At 44.0% G+C, this 7,695-nt stretch overlaps 1 pseudogene; it reads left to right on the top strand.

The window, feature by feature from the left end:
• Positions 1-3,616: 3,616 nt before the first annotated feature.
• On the top strand, positions 3,617-5,887 carry LOC146608538 (fidgetin pseudogene; annotated as a pseudogene).
• Positions 5,888-7,695: the final 1,808 nt, after the last annotated feature.

Below are 7,695 nucleotides of genomic sequence, written 5' to 3'. Positions count from 1 at the left end.
ACAGATAAGTCTAAGAGAAAATGAACAGTTTTTTTCAGTACTTAGCATCTCTCTGTGTCTTCTGCTAATAGGTAGATTCAAATTATGTTAATTAATGTGATTAAAAAGTAGCAACACCAAAGGTGTGGCACCTTATTAAGCTACACTAGCTTTGCTAGCTGCGTTGTTTTTCTTTGGGGGGGGGGTTTCACCACATACACTACATCAGTAAAAATGCATGCATTACTTTTTTTTGACAAAGAAGGCAATTTATCATTTATGTATATGTGATTGATATATTATACCTGAGATGTGGCATTCATAAATGATAATGGCTAGAGAAAAACTTAGCTAATGCTAGTTTGGCTAGCTCTTTTATTTGATATAGCTCATACCTATTTGATTGTTTTACTGTATCAAGTGCACATTAAGATCCTTTTGAATGGCAATATTTAAGAAAATAAAATGTTTTGAGTGTACATTTGAAGTTGATTTTTATTTTATTTGAAATGTGTATTTTATTTTGTTCATAGCTAAGGTTAACAGGGTCATCTCTTGCTAACTTTCTTTTGATGTAGCTTTCGTGCTTCGGCTTATTGTCTGGCTGCAAGAGGACATGAGAATTTCTCTAAAGTTAAACATATATACTCAGGCATTAACAATAAAGCAAAAAAAAAAACAAAAAACCAAAGCCTTAAAATACAGTTTTTTCTCTACATTAATATGAATATATACTAGATGTCAATAGTTAGCCTCTGTTCAGTTTTTATAGAAAAATGTTTATTTCAGCCCAGATGGTGTCATCTATTACAGAGATTGTGTGATATCTTTAATTTCTTTAAAAAGAATGTGTCATATCATAGAATATATATTTATAACATTTGCTGCCACTTGCTCTGCACTATACCAAATTAATATTATGTTATGTCCATAATCTTCAACTGAAGCACTGTTGAATGCCCATTTAAGAAACATCTGAAGGTGGATTTTTCTGTGGCAGAATCACGCTGCAGAATCACCCTGTGTCAGCAATGCTGTTTCACTGTAGGTCTGTGCCACTGCAGAGAGGAGAGTCACTCTGATAGTATATACAGTGATTATAGCCCCTGAATCAGATGGGGAGTGGACAGTTTGTTTGTAAGAAAAGGTCTATAATAAATAATAATAAATATAATATAATAATAAATATATACATGTATTTACAGATAGTTGAACACATGGCTGAATCTGTTGTCCTCATCCATATCTGCTTTATAGTTATTTGGTAATGCTTAAAAGTTAATGTTGGAACTATACAGACTTTATGTGCAGTCTTTTGCTCCTGGCTACGGATCAGACATGACGCTTAGAATACAAGCTTGAGAGCAGCCTTGAATTGTTTAATATTTTCAGTGATCTTGTTCTATTAAGGATTGATCAATACTCATTGACACTGGCTTACTGACAAAATAACAAGAAAAATAACAAAACTGCACCCTCTGATGGACTCCTGGAAACACAATTTTTTTCTGTGGACTCTCTGAGCTACTCAGATTAAAATGGTTACACTGCTGTATGAACGCATTGGAATCATCACAGAGGAATGTGACTTTGTAGCATTTTGTCTTTGCAAATAGTGCTCTTTGGCAGTTGTGCAGCCATTTTTTTTTAATATCTGTTAAATGTTTCTTTGCTGGTGTGAAATCTGAATTTTGTCTAGAGCGTTGTTCTTATTTTCTCCTGTTTTTGGAAATGTAATTTCCTTTTAGAAATACTGTCCTTTTTATATTGCTGCCTTCACTTAATATATTCTCAATATTAAAAGAGCCTCTTAGCTAGCACAAAACTTCGCCCAGCTCTATCTGAGGTGTTCCCTGCTCACTACACTGGGAGGGTGATGGGCACGCCAGCCCCGGCAAGACTCCCCTCGGCTAAAATGTTGTAAATTAACACAATTAGCAGATCGCCATTCTGCTAATTAGCCACTGGCGTCTGCTGAGAGATGGCTAGAGAGAAGAATCAGAGAGGAAATAGGAGTCTAGGGATACCCCCACCCCCACCCCTGCCTGTGTTGTTACCAAACAAACACAGGGCCTCAGAAAAGAGAGCAAGAGAGAGTGAACGTGTATTTCGTTAGCTTCATAGCATAATTGCCTAAGTCATTTGACTAAGTCAATGACTTAGGCACTTATGCTATGAAGCTAACGATTTGTTTGTGTGTGCTTGCTTTCTGCGTTTTTTCCCCCATGTTTATGTGTTTGCAGTAGCATAAATGGATGGGAGGAAGGGAAGATTTGCTCCTCCGTGAATGCATTTTATTGTGCGTGCTGGCTTTATTCACACAAGCACAAAAACACACACATAAACCAATTTTGAAACAGGGATTGCTTACTAGACCCCCAGTTGTGGGTCTCTACATGCAACCGCTGCCAGTCAATAAGTCGGAGGAAGTAGCTTAAATGACACCGATATTATCCTTTATTTGTGTGCACTAAGTCAAATCAAACAGGGTTCAATCTGCTGTGCGGCTGCTGTGATTACGCCCAGTCCAGCCTTTGATAGTGCCACGGCTTTGATAGTGAGACAACGATGGAGCCACTGTGTGACTGTCAGTGTTTGCAGATGGCATTGGCTGGGATTAAAGGAAACAGTGGCTCTCCAGCCTCCTGAGGCAATAAAGGGGAGAGCCAGGTGAGTATGTCTGAGATGAGAAGGAGCAAAGGAAGGAGGGAAGGGGAGGGAGGCGAAGTGAGCACAGAGGGACTAAATAAGAGGAGGGGTGGCTTCGAAGAAAGGGAGTGAAAAGTGGAGATATATATCGAAATAGATGGAGTCTGAATAAAAGGAGGTGAAGAGAAATAAAGACAGATCTAGCAGGAGGGGAGGTGGAAAATGGATAACAAACAAAAGCAAAGAGGAGAGAGGCTGAGAGTGAAAACAAGGCAGCAGGGAGGCATGAAGAAGAGGCAGACAGAATGGTAAAGAGAATGGTAGAGAGAGAGAGGTCAAGGTGGAGCTGTGCAGAAAGGAACTAAGCTTGAGACACAATGTGTTGTAATTCATAGCTCGCTACAGCTCCTGCGTGTGTGCCTGTGTTTGTCTGTCTGGGTCAGTGGATGTGCGTGCGTGCGCGTGTGCTCATGGACGTCTGCACGCCGGAGTGCAGGCATAGATCTTTTTTCTTTTTTCTTTTTTAAACGCCTGTGTGTCTGAGCACAGGTTTGTCTTTAAGTGTGTATTGAATGAAAGTACCACAAGCAGAGGTGTGTGTTTGTGTGTGTGTGTTGCTTTGTGGCACTCGGCGAGGCGCATTTTCAAACCCATCTCCAGCCTCTTCAGATGAGCCGGGGATTATAGAGTGACCCTCAATGCCTCTGTCTTATTGGTCTGGCCAGGGTGCATTAGGCTGCCGTAACCAGCCATCCCAGCGTCTCTCTGTACCGCACTTTACCTGCTGATGCTCTCTCAGAGTCCTTGTGAGCTGTAGGGTTTAACAAATCTTGATTAGTTGGATGCAAATCCATAATAACACACCAAATAACACACCAAACGCCTCTGGACAAATATCACCTTTTTGGACAGTTTTAATTATTGTTAAAATGATGTTAGCTTGACAGTGTGTTAACGCATCTCTGTCTTTTTTTCCTCAGGCGTAAAGATGCAGTGGACCCCCGAGCACAGCCAGTGGGCCGAACAGCATTTCGACATTTCGTCCACCACGCGCTCGCCAGCCCACAAGGCTGAGGCATACAGGGCAGTACCTGGCCACCTGCAGCGCTCGGCCACCTACCAATATGCCTGGGCCAATGACGACATCTCGGCACTCACTGCCTCCAACCTGCTCAAGAAGTACGCTGAGAAGTACTCTGGTATTCTGGACATGCCGGGCTCATATTCGGAGACGCCTGGTGTCCCAGGAGTGATGAATGGACGGAAAGGTGAATCTGAGCCTTGGCAGGATGGTGTCTACCCCATGAGCTGCATCCCAGAGGGCATTTCCGTCAGGAAAGGGGGGGTTGCGGCAGCTTCAGAGGTGGTGTCTGGCATGTGCAGCTCTCCGGGCCTGGCTTCCAGCACCCTGAGTGAGCCCAGCTACTCCAGCAGTAGCTGTGGGAGCCACACAGCAACTGCCCTGCACTCTTCCTCCATGCCCTCTCAGGAATATGGCCCAGCGTACAGCAGCTCGTACCTGCACAGCAGTTACAGCTCCCAGTCTACCCCCGCCCCGGCACTTCCATCTCCACTGCACAGCTCTGGGCTACTGCAACCACCTCCTCCTCCACCCTCCCACCCCACTATAGTCCCAGCTTACAATGGAGGCTCCCCCAACTTGTCTAGTTATAATTACCCCCCAGCAGGCTACCCAGCTCAAAACTCAGTAGGGCCAGGATATAGCCCTGGAGGAGCCCCCCCTCCCTCCTCGTACCTTCCCTCAGGCATTGCTGCACCTACACCCCTTGCTCCCTCTTCTGCTTTACCTGGATACCCATACCAGAGCCACAACCTGACCCCAATTGCCCCAACCCCTCTCAACAGTAGCTCCTCCAACTCACTAAAGAGGAAAGCCTTCTACATGACAGGTCAAGGAGAGATAGACCCCTCTTATGGTAACTTTGGCTACAGTCAGGCAAGGAGCTCAGCTGAGAGTCCCATGTACAGGGTAGCAGATAGCAGCAGTACAAACGGAGGCTCCAACAGTGCCAGTGGTGGTGGGTTTGACAGGAGTGCTGAGAAGTCATCTTTAACTTTTAATCCTCAGAAACAATCCACCATTGCATCAGAGCAGCAGAGGAAGTACAGCAGCCAGGCAACTGGTGGGCCTCTGACTCCACCAGCCTACGTCTCCTCCACCCTGGGGGGTTCCCGCTCAGCAGACTCTATTCCCAGCTTTACCACCCCCTCCCTCAGTGAGCAAGGTCCTGAAGACCACCGTCTCCACCTTTCTCACTCAGCACCTGGACCTACCTCCTCCTCATCCACTTCCAACTCCCGGCCTGCTGAAGAACAACTAAAAACCAGTGATCCTCACCTCCTGGACATGGTTACCTCTGAAATTGTACAGCAGGGGCCCCCAGTGGATTGGAGTGACATTGCAGGTATAGAACTTGCCAAGGCTACCCTGAAGGAAGAGGTCCTGTGGCCCATTCTGCGTCCAGACATGTTCAGCAGTTTAGGACCATCCCCGCGTTGTGTGTTGCTGTTTGGCCCCAGAGGCAGTGGCAGGACATTGCTGGGACGTTGCCTGGCCAGTCAGCTGGGAGCACCATTCCTACAGCTCAGCGGCTCAACACTGGCGACAAAGTGGCTGGCGGATGGAGAAAAAATCATCCGAGCATCATTCCTAGTGGCACGGTGCCGGCAGCCCTCAGTACTGTTTATTAGTGAAGTGGACATGCTCTTGTCGGCCCACCTCAGTGAAGAGAGCCCTATCAACCGACTTAAAGGTGAACTTCTTGCCCAGTTAGACTCACTTCTTATGGGCTCGGGCGAGGATGGAGGCAACCAAGTATTGGTGGTTTGCTCCACAAGCAGACCACAGGATATGGATGAAGGACTGCGCAGGTACTTTTCCCGGAGGGTCCTGGTGCCTCTGCCGGATAGCGCAGCTCGACACCAGATCATGAACCAGCTCTTGGCCCAATCTCAGCACAAATACTGTTTGAGCGAGGAGGAGCTGGCGCTGCTGGTCCAGCGTACAGATGGTTTCTCAGGACTGGATCTGGCCAGACTCTGCCAGGAGGCTCTTGTAGGCCTGTTACATGTCTCTGCACAGGGCGTGGACATGACTGGTATGATGCCCAGGGGACAAATCAGGCCCCTCACCTACCAGGACATTGAGAGTGTCTTTTGTAAATTCCAAGCAAGTATATCGCAGAAAGAGATTGACACTTATACTGAGTGGAACAAAATGTTTGGTTGCAGTCAGTGAAAAGATAGATCCCGCCCTTGAGAAAAAGAGGTTTCCACAATTCCTCCCCTCAGGGCAGAAGCATTGTGCTGAAGGGGAAAGGCACACAAAAGGCCAACACAAGCTCTCACAAGCAGGGTTTAGATGCACCAAGAGAGTCGCTTTGATGAGACAACTGACAATTTTGCAGTTAATGAACAAGAGTTTTAATTTGAATGCTCGACACTCCAGAAAGCCAGGGATTGTTTACACATTGCAAGCAAGTTGGCTTCAGACAGGACACCCCAGTGTCTGTGTATATATTGTTATGTTGTTGTTCTTGAGATTTAGTTGGCTATCCAAGTGCCTGAAGTGGTGCTTTCTGAGTTTATTTGTTTATTTGCCTCACAATCTACATTCATGGCATGAGCTGATAATTATTAAGAGCTTTAAAAACTTCAGCGGCATGTCTGAAAGACCCAGACTGACAGTCACCATTGGGTGGTGGTCAATCGACCTTTATTGTCTTACTAAGAGCAGAAATCCATTTGGGCTGCAGTACCCTGGGCCCCTGACTCTCACCCATGTTTCTGATCCTGTGTCTGCAAAACAAGCAAACGTAACAAACCAACAACCAACACTCAGGAAAGCGTTTGTGAATTGTACAGTACCTCAAGACATCTTCACGAAAAGCACTAAGACCTGAGAGGAGAATCTGGCAGTGTTAGGTGTACCTCAAAAGACTAGGCTAAATAGCAAAGAGGTGGCAATGAATGTACTAAATGTGTTCTGGATTCGTGGAACATATTCTATAGTGAGAGTAAAAAGATTTTGTCCTTTCCCCCCCCTCACTGCAGGTGCTTTAGTTACCTGTTTCTACTTGACCAATCCTTATGAGCTTATTCCCATTGCTGTTTCAAAATATAAAACTGTGTTGTTTTGGGGTTTTAAAAGATGGGCAGGTGTTGGGGTGGTGGGAGTTGTACATTAATTAAAACAACCATAATCAACATTGTCTATAATACATGATCTAGGCTATATGGTTTAGCTGCATGGAACCGCATCAGTTATCAGCTAACTCCTGCGCAAAATATTCATCATACATTAAGCGAGGTATTCTCTGATCTTGATGAACTTAAATGGAAGGAATCATTCTTCATATAAATATACTTATTTGCTTTTTTAACTGAGAGATCAGGCTAGTACCAACAGCTGTTTACGTTAGCTTGGCATAAAATATGTTAGCCTGTTAGACTGCAGCATGTTAAAGTTAACCAGTTAACTTTTTAAACACTTAACAGTGTTTTTGCAGGGATTTTGCAATGCTAAGCTAACGGGCAAATGTTTGTAGACTTGGCTATCTTTCATAAAGAGAACAAATAACTGTATTTCTCCAAAATATCAGTGATATCAAAGAAAAAATACTGTCTTTTTGTGTGGGTATTACATTATTGTTTGACTTGGTCTTGCATGGTTTTGAGGAAAGCATGTTTGTCAGTCAGCATCAAGAAAGCGAGGCTTGGATATTGCCCTTACCGAGTCCAACTGAAATCATATTTAGTTATTTTTTGCAGTATTAACAAATGTCATATATAAATATGCTTTTAAATTAACTTTTAACTTTGATATCATTAAAAGAACAGAACGTGCTCATACAACCATAAACACCAATCAGACATTGTAACAATATGCTGTGACTAAAATAGGAGCACTATGAAAACATGGGTCATATCATACCTGTATAGGTGCAACATTTTACAAAAATTGCATTATTGCTTTATTTGCTATATTTTATTGAGGTCTTTAACAATTACTGGTGTTTATTTTGAAATAAAAAATGAAAATTAATA

The sequence above is a fragment of the Diplotaxodon limnothrissa genome, linkage group LG23, assembly GCF_057381915.1.
Source record: "Diplotaxodon limnothrissa isolate DT_005_m linkage group LG23, D_limnothrissa_male_GT1.1, whole genome shotgun sequence".
Lineage (NCBI taxonomy): Eukaryota > Metazoa > Chordata > Actinopteri > Cichliformes > Cichlidae > Diplotaxodon > Diplotaxodon limnothrissa.
The sequence above is the reverse complement of the archived record's forward strand: the minus strand, read 5'-3'. Positions and strand labels throughout refer to the sequence as shown.